Raw genomic sequence first — 10,743 nt, forward strand, 5'->3', positions numbered from 1 at the left:
GTTGGACCATTACATTTAATTAGATTTCCTATTATTTCTACTTATATCTAACTTAATTATTATTAAATATATACCCTACCCTAAAATTAAGGAACTAAATAACTAATCTATTATTTTAAATAATGATTTCAATTTATATTAACATTTCTTTTAAGTAAATAATCTATTATATTTTATATATTAATATAAAAAGAATTAAATATACCTACTAATTCATGTATACAACTGTACTTTAATTCAAATGTAAGAAAGAAATTCTTTAAAACCATCACCAAATACATAATAATATATCATAAAGATAAAGTATTAAAACTAGAGATACATATATATATATATATGTGTATGATAAAATAAATAGTAATAGTAATTAATATTTAATGATATGCTGAAACATGTTATTATTGATATTTTTATGAGTATAGTTTCACGGGTTATTTCAGCACATAAAATATTTATCAAATATAAAACTCATCGAACAAAACATAAAACATACTTTAAGTTAGACTTGAGCATTCAGGTACCCGTAACGATACAGGTTGGGTATTTGGAATTTCAGTTCTAATTTATATCACATCCTAAGCTTCATTTTGGTAAATTTGTAAGTACGGATCGAGTTTGGATGTAAGCTTCGGTTTTGCTTCTAAATTGTATCACATCTAAAATTTATAAAGTAACCATATTTTGTTCCGATTCATGTTATATGGATTTGGTTCGGATATATCCAAAATTAAATCCAAAATTAAAAAGAAAAAAATAAGAAATAAACTTATTTATATAGGATTGGATACTTAAGGTACTTATTGAAGATTTAAATACTTATTTTTAGATATAATTTCAAAATAAATATAGAATTGAATATTTGAAGTAAATATTTATGTTTCAAATATTTATATTTGCGAGTAATTTGGACTTTTGGATCGGGTTTTTGGATTTTTGGGTTTTTTTTTTTGGTTTTTCGGATTGCCTTCGGGTTTGGCTAATAACATTTCGAGTTCGGATATGTGGTGTACCACACTACAAGACTAATTATGAAATTTCTCATATTTCAGAATGGGCACGGATCAGTTTTTTTGGTTTGAGTTCGGTATGGAATTTGGTTTACGGATTTTATGTCCATGCCTATTTTAAATGAAAAGAAAGTGCGATTATATAAAAAAAATTACCAAAAAATTATTTCGCGCTTCAGCGCGGGTGAAAATCTAGTTGTAATTAAACATCTAAAGAATATAGATTTTCAATAAAAAAAAGACAAAGATAAGTAATCAATCAATTTAGTAGAAGGTTCTGAGCTCAAAAAAAAATTATGGATTTATATAAATTTAATTTAATAAATATTTTTTTGCAATTTTTCTTCCCTGTCTTATTTAAATTAATAAGAATCATCATTCCAATTTATTTAAATGGTATGTGTTGATTAAAATATAAAATTTTTATCATCGTTTAAAAGAATACATAATAATTACCTAGTTACATAAGTGTTATACAAAGTAAACTCATATAGTATGATGATAAATGAAAATGTAACTATATTATGTATCATCAATTTTATAAAAGAGCCATTTTACATCAACTTTTTCTGAGCTGAAAGACATTAAACGAAGTATGTTCGCAGACTCACAGTCTTTTATAACCTATCATTGACTAATCCCACGATATGAACATATATGACTGCGCAAAAAATATTTTCCTAAGTAATATAAGTATAAAACTAAGATGGATTAGACTTCTATGTATGAGAGTATTATTTAGATGACAATATGGGATCAAAATATATGAGCAAGGTGGATTAGATTTCTAATCGTAATATCATTTTTTTTTAAATGTAGTGCTATTGGTTTTTGGATGATTAAACGTGTCACATAGTTAGATTATAATTAAGGTGTTGTTTTGCATATAAATTAGAACTATAATAACTCACAAAAGAAATATGGAAAATATTAGTTATCATAAATATAGAAAATATTCTGTTGTTTAATTTAAATAAATAATATCTATATTAAATTTAAATGTCAGTGGTATACCATTGTAAATATGATAAAAAGCCAAGGGCAAAATCCTATGAGATATTCTGATTTAATAGTATAGATAGATCGATTAATTTCTATTCTTAAATCATCAAATTAATCAGTGCCCTGTTTTAAATTTTAAAATATGGGGTTATATGATAAATTAATATAAACAGAATAGTTTGAATGAAGACTATATTACAGTAGTATTATTATCCTGAAAGTAGTCGAATATAAAATCAATAAAATCAGAAATATGTTAAAACTAAGTTGACGTGTTTATCCTAAATAATTCATGATAAATGAGTTGCTATGAAAGATTTCAAATAGACGTGCCAATCAAAAGCAAAGTAAGATAGTCATTTCAACAAATTTGTGATGACCGTCGAGAGATCTTGCAAATATTTAAAATATTAAACCGACATGTACCATCTAAAAGCAAATATAAAAAATGTGAGTCTGCTAGCTTCAAATCTATGTATGATCAACAACTTGTAAAACTTCTTTTTACTACTTGTAATTATGATTTCTGTTTGTGTTAGCTATATTTGCTTATTTATCTCATAGGTTCTTTTTAGTCAATTAAAGAACTTATATCATAAGACATATGATATAAGAACCTAAACGAAGAATATCATATGTTCTTAAACCAGTGGTGGTAGTCCAGTGGCGCTTGAAGGATTAAACCCAATACGGCAAACCCTGGTTCGAACTCCGCTGGCCACACTGATATGAGTTATTGCTTTCAGTTCATTTGAATGCCCAGGAGAAGGTCTATCCGTAAGTTGTACCTCCATCCGAGGGTTACGTCTGTGTCTTTAATATACTCGGGTTTAACTCTTTCTTTTATCAAAAAAAATATCATATGTTCTTATCGATAACACGACTATACATACTTCTAAGTTGTGGTCGTATGAATTTGGCTACACAACTCAGTCTTCAAGATGTTACACGTCAAATCTACAAGACAATATGAGATGATAATTCGATGACGAACGGAAGATCTCAGAGAAAAACTTAATGTTTTGGTTTGCCCTAATGTTAGGTAAACTATTCCATCGTAGAAGGAAAACATATTTTATAATGCTTCAAAAGCTAATTTTCTAATTCTGTTTAATAAAATGAAAAATTTTCGTAATCCAAAAGATGATATATATTAGTTTTACCAAAAATAACAATGCATCAACTGTATATATATATATATATATATATATATATAGTTGTAATTGAGGCTTTTTAACAAAATGATTCAAAACAAATTACGGGAGAATATGTACTTTCGATGAGAACGTGCAGTGTCTAAGGATACATAAGTGCAATGGTATTAATCTATTCCGGATCAGCAATGTACTTTACAACGGTCTTTTCGTTGAAATTTATACTCTCAACCATTTCTTCTTGATTCATTGATTAACCGGATCAGAAATAAAATTGATCATCTGGATTACTTATTACTAACTTTAAAATTAAGTCCTAACCATAGATCCTACCAATCATCCCTTGTTTGCCAAATTGACTATGTTGAATCTTTGTTAACAAGGCTGAACAATACTCCAAATATTTATGATCTTTAAGATCTTTTCTCCAATCTCGTTTCAGAATGTTCTTGATCACATATAATTATTTTATTTCCCACAAAATTATTTTATATACACAGCTACTTCTGAGACGACAATATATATTGGATCCACCATGAACATTATTATTAAATATCCAGCTCACTATTAGGTTTCTGCATCAGGAATACCCACAAAAAAACTAGGTTTGCACGGGATAAACATTATAAATCAACTTAATTTAATGTATTATATATTTTTACTATGAAATAATAAATATATATTGAATGATTAAAAGTTAATAACTATTACATATACAATTAAATTGGTGTAAACATATAATCAATTTTATTAATCCAAACAATATTTTTTCAATTTGGTAGGATATAAAAATAAATTTAAATGATATTAACATACATAATATATTTTTAATATTAATGTCTATTAAATGTTTTTTCTTATCATTTGTATCTTTTATAGCAAAAACTTTAAATTACTAACAAAATTTTCATTGTGGGATTAATAGTTTTAGTAATTTATAATTAAAAATTTTTTTGTCAATGTTTGTTCAAAGATTTTATAAAAAATAATTGTTCAAAGTAAATTTCAAAATTAAAATATTTATGTATTTTATATATGGTATATATTTTCATTTAAAATGATATATATATATATATATGTATATTTATCTTCTAATCTTAGTAAATTAAATTATATTTTTTACTTATATGATTTTCTAATCATTTTTATTTTTTCATAACAAAATTTTAAACCATGGATCACAAAATTTGAATGTGAGACTTTTTACAATTTGAGTAATTTATAGTCGTTTTTAAAAATTTAAAATATAACATATACAGAAAAATCTAAATTTTTATTATATGGTTAATGTGATTGTTTAATTTATTTTAATAGTTTAAAATTAAACAAATATGATAGAAGATACACTAATTTTTATCAAATCTTTATTATTCAAAATCATTAATTGACATATATACTTTAGACGCATTAGACAATTCCGTAACTTTAATTTAAGGAAATAATAAAGAACATTAATAATAAATTTATGGTTAATTTAATAAAAAAATTATTATATAATTAGATAAATCAACCTACTTCTCTAATGATTGTAATAATCATTTTAATGATGACACGTGGCTACAGAAAAAATTGTAATGTTTTTCAATTAATATATAGAGGATTAAAGGATAAGCCAGTTCTATTTACTCACATCCAGATATAAGTATATGATTTTTATTTTCACAACTCACGGTTTTAATATCAGTTGAACTATATTAAGTCAATAACTTAAGTTATCTAAAAATTAAAATTAAAATTGCGGTGTTATCTCGTAATGCGTAATACGAGAGAGCAGTACCACTCAGGTTTGGGTGTTCAGTTTCGGTTCAATTCTTTGGCTTTTGATTTTCAGTTTTTTTTTTGTTTATTCTAGAGATATAGACCATTCGGTTATGTATTAATTTAGGTTTAATTATTTCGATTTTTGGTTTGGTTCAGATAACAATGTTAGAAACCAGTTGTATTTAATAAAATTGTATTTAATAAAATGCATAGTCTAATTCGGTTCAGATAATTTGGATAAATTCACAATTTTGATTTTTGGGATAAAATTAATAATTCAAATAAATTTAAATATTTTAAATAAAAATTTCGGATAATTATATTTTTGGATAATTTGGATAGTTTTAAATATTTTGAATAAAAAATTTCAGATAATTTGAGATTTTTGAGTAGTTTGGTTTATAATTTGCATTTTTAAAATGTTTGATAATTTCAAAACTAAATATAATTAATATTTTAGGTATATAAATTATATTTTAAATATTTAGGTATTTGTTCGGTTCTTAGTTCGATTTTGTTTTTTCAGTTTCAAAAATATAGAAACCTTTTAGATGTTTGTAAACATCTTGAATTTAGTTTTTTTTTCTGTCTGAGTAATTCAGTTTTCGGTTCTGAGTTTATATGCCCGGGCATAATTGCACTCTTTTAAAAATATCTTTTATTTATTAGTTGAAGTTTTACCTTTTAAAAAAACTGAGTATCTTTAAGAGTTTAATTAGGTTAAAATCTCCGACGCAATACAATTAATTGATCGACCAGCAGTTTTTTTTTTCGGTGCCCTCTTTATTTGTGTCAGTGTGTGTGTTATACAGTTTCCAATAATTACGAGAAACATAGGAAATATAACGACAAAATTGAGTTTTGTCCACACCTCAATTATTTTTTTTGAAAATTTTCTTAATCCACACCTCAATTATTGCGGATCTCTTAAATAAATCCAAGAGTTTCCGAAACATCAAATGAGTTCTATTCAAATTTCACTGTCTCGGGTTCATGTTCATCATTAAGGGACCCCTTACTCCCATCGAACTTTTTTTGTATCTCCGAAAATGATCTCAGTGTATTACATATATATATAGTAAAAAATTCCTTAGAAATTACAAGTAAGTTTGATCAATTAATTACAAAGTAAGAATGTACTACTTCTGTTTTTATGTTATTAAACTTGAGAATAGAACGACACGATATATGGGGTTGCTAAAAAGTAGTACGTTGTTTAGCAAAAAGTAGAAAATAGTCTGTCTTGCATAAAATATGAGAAAAAAATTATTACCAAAATATCGGTATAGAATATTTTATATTCTCAACTTTTTTCCTGTTCGCAGCTTTTACAAAAAAAAACAAGAATATTGCTTAATAGTGGAAGCACTTTCTTTTAATGGTCAAGGTTCAAAAATTTCTACAATAGTCCAAAATTTAAATTCTAGGCTATACAATTTCTTACAGATTATACATTATACGAGGTTCATGTTTCAATTTCCAAAAAAAAAATGATTTATTAAACAATTATGAACACAATACGAAAGAAAAATTTACAAGTAAATCCGGTTAGACGTAGATCTTTATAGAACGGATCATGTGATGCAGTTACACGTAGATCTTCATAAACCATGTAATATTGTCAGTTGACTATATAATTTTTTTTTATAATTATAATATCATAATAAATCAGCGTTAAAAATTGTTTAATAAATGTAATTTGTAAATTCTACGCGGTCACGAGTGGTCAAGTCTAGCAATCGTGATCAGGCCCACCAGTGACAGGTTGGTAAACTAATATATTCCATCCGGTTATTTGAAACAGTCGGTCACAAGTTATTATTCATACAGTATCACAAATTCTATGTCAACTGAATTTATTTTTTCATACAGGATTACGAACACGAAATTTGAGAAAAGAAAAAATGGCAATGCTTCTCAGATTCAAACACTTCTATGGTGTCTTGTAGAATGAGTGAATTTAATATTCAAGACACAGAGAGCATACAAAGCCTTCTTCGTAAGTAAATCAGCGATGACATTTTATAGATGAATGAAAGTTTGTTTTAAAAAAAATATATAAGTTTATACAAAGAGATGGTGTTTTGTTAGTTTCACTGGCTTTCCCCTACGGATCCGTCCCCATCATCTCCTCCCTCGTCCTGTTACGATGAGTCTTCTCACTCGATTGGAATTAGCATCTTTTGCTTTCTTCGATAAATACTATAGAACCGAAGTTCATGTACCACCTTTCCTTCATCAGGGAGTTTTATTAGAGGATCAACCAGTATTTCTCTCCTACGATGTTAGTATAATCATAGACAACTTTCAACCGTTCTCAAACCCCGATTAGGTATTTCAATGTTGGCATTGAATCCGATTTCATCATGTTCTTTGGAGCAACGGTTTTAAGATTTCAAGTGATCTTTTCTACGAGTCTTTTCTCCTTTTTACCACATATACCTTTCGTTATTATTTAGCTATCTTAATATATCACCTACCTGTCGATTATATTTCCGGTTGTAATCGTGTAAGACTTTTGGATTTTTAATCTAGTATAAGCGTTTAGTGTTAGAAAAAGATGATCTTTTCTCTACGTCTGGGTTTTGCCCCTAGTACTCTTTATTTATTTATTTACTTATTTATTTATTTGTCTTGTACTCTTTGGATTATATAACCCACATTAAGACAGAATGAGTAATCTTCACTGATGTAAACAAACACGACTATAATCCTTGTTCAAAGTGAATGTTGGCGAATTTATGTAACGCATGTACATGTGAATTTATAGATAAATCGAGTAGAATAGGAGTATCGATCCTCAACTTCTTTTTTTGCGCAACAATCAACTTTCGATCCTCAACATCTATGGTTTGTTATTGTTATTATGTTACACATTTGTTTAAAATAATTGTTGCATTTTTAGAGTAAAATCATAACAAATTCTGATAAAACAAAATACTGTCGCAAACTAAGTTGCATACAAGTACTAGTTATATACTACAAGTATCAACTATCAATTTGGTCATAACGATTGACTACCACATTACACCAATGAACGGTGATATATTCGTCATTCTGTCAAACAATAATCTTTCTACTGGTTTACAGAAAGGTTTCACTCCCACCTTAGACCATGATTATCGCATAAGCGATCCTTAGTTTTTTTTTTTTTTCTTAAAAAAAAGAAAAAAAAAATTAAAAATGAGCCAATTGCGGGCCGTCACGTGTCGGTGGGGCCCGCAAACAGTGCCAAAACCCCCAAATTACCGATTCTTATTTGGTATTTGTTGGAAGTGGTTTTTAAAATTTTTGTGGGATCTACGCGTCAGTGGATCCCACATTTTGTTAAAAAACTCCCTAAGAGCATCTCCAAGAGCAACCTTATATTTGAGGTTTACTGAACCTTATATTTGAGGTTTAAAGATGACCTTCTCTAAGAGGAAACTTAAAAAAAAACCTTAAAAATTTTTAGTTTTTACATAACAGTATTTGCATTATACAAACCTCAAATAAAAGCATAAAACTTTTATATAATCTAAAATCATACAACAAAAATATTTTAAACAACATTTATTAATAAACTATTACATTTTAATAGCATATTAATTACATATAAATAAAAAACTTAAAAATACATTATTCATTATTATTATTATTATTATTCCCATGATACTCCCATATATGATCAATTAATGCATTTCGAAGCGAAAGATGAGCTTCTTTATGAAGAAAATAAAATGTTGTTAACAAACCTAGAATCTATCAGTGATCATACTACTCGTGAGTTTATTCGATCTGAACAAGAAAGAATTATAAAGAAAAGAACTCGAGGACAACAACAACCTCCCAATGCACCAACTTTTTATGGACAACTTTTTAGTGATATTGAAGGTTCGGGATCAGGTTTACTGAAATATTAGTATAATTGTAATATTGCTTATGTAATTTTATTTTATGCATTTTTAGTTTTTGTATTAACTTGTTTGATGTAATATTGTCTTGTATAATATTTGTTTAATATTATTAAAATATTATGCTTTGTTTTTATTTAATCATTTATATATTTATTGAAATTAGAGCAAATAAATATGAAACCTTAAATATAAGGTTTTGTACAGTGAAACCTCAAATATAAGGTTTCACTGTACAAAACCTTATAATTTGAGGTTTTGAGGTTGCTCTTGGAGTAGCTAAAACCTTATATTTGAGGTTTTAAGGTTGCTCTTGGAGATGCTCTAAGAGCATGAGCAGCAGCGAACTTGCAATTCCCGATTTCCAATGTTTTTTTTATTATTTTTTTTTTGTTTGACTTTAAAAAAAAAAATATATATATATATATATATATATATATATATAAACGAACCTATCGCGGGCCGCCACGTGTCGTGAGGCCCGCGGAACAGTATCGAGACGGTATCACTCCAGCGAACCTGCACGAGCCGGGTTCATTAAAATTTGATTATTTTAATATTTTTCACCTCGAAAATCGTGTAAACTTTACTCAACATTCTTCAATGCGGATGGTCTAAGGATCTAGGGATGTTGATGCTCTTAGCTTAATTGCTGTGTCTTATTTACTTTTCTCTGCATCTTTGTGTATCTTTTGTTTGAACTCTGCTAATTAATCTTATTCGGAACGATATTCAAATATGCATACACCACAAAAAAGTGCTTAAATTTAATTGTTAACAGAATACTAAGCAAGAAAATGCATAATCGGCTGCTAAAATGCTAAACTTGCAAAAACATTGCGATGCAAATTATTGTTTTGATGACGATTATAGCAGAGTCTGAACCAGCGATATGGATCGTGGATATCAGGAGTACATACCAGTTGAACTATTTTATTATATTGATGTAGATATTGTCATTTGGGCAATATCTATGTATATAGTTGACCTGGTAATTATTGATTGATATTTGGTACGCATACATTCTTACATATTGGAAGTATATTGTCTCTAACATTTTAAATAAATTGGCTCTCGTCACATATATGCCACATTAGCATTTTATACGTAGATTAATTGTGCATGGATTAATGTCATCTATTTAATGAAAATGAATCAATATATGTTTTGGAATACAAATTTGGAGTATCTAGTCTAATCTAATAATAAAAAGGGAATCAACCATCCCATGGAATTTTATTTGTAGAAAATTAGGCATCAAAAGGATAATCAAGTTTTGACCAAAAAAAAATGGATAATCAAGTATTACAAAGTAATGTTAAATTCTCTTTAAAATAATTTCATTAACAATTTTTATTTTAGTAAGAGTTATATGTATACTCTTGGATGCTGGTTTACAATTTTATATCATATGCTTCGCCAACCCTTTTTCGTTTAAATTATATCAAATCAGAAAAAATGTTTGACATATTAATTAGGTCCATATATATGGCTAGAGGATCACAATGACCACATAAAGTAGACTATTACATTTTCCCCTAAATCCCTGGCCAAGAACTACTAATTTCAGACAACAAAACTTATATAACAAGCCTGGTTAATACTAATTATGGGCCGTCAAAATATCACACGGTAGTTACCACAAATAAAGTATACTAACTTTCTTATGATTTCGCTAGTTTTTTTTTAATAAGATCTTCTAAGCGTAATTGATACGACCCATCCTTATATTGTATATAGACTACTCTTGACAAAGAATAGTAGTCTATAAAGTTTTATCGAAGATATTAAGGTTCTTTATGGCTTATATATACACACATATACTTTTACTTACGTAAAATTTCTTTAAAATGGAACTCTGATTCAAATCCTTAATTATTTCATGATATAATGCTATCAATTTAAAAGAATGGAGTAGTCTTTTTA

This window comes from Brassica oleracea, chromosome C1 (assembly GCF_000695525.1).
Source record: "Brassica oleracea var. oleracea cultivar TO1000 chromosome C1, BOL, whole genome shotgun sequence".
Taxonomy (NCBI): Eukaryota; Viridiplantae; Streptophyta; class Magnoliopsida; order Brassicales; family Brassicaceae; genus Brassica; species Brassica oleracea.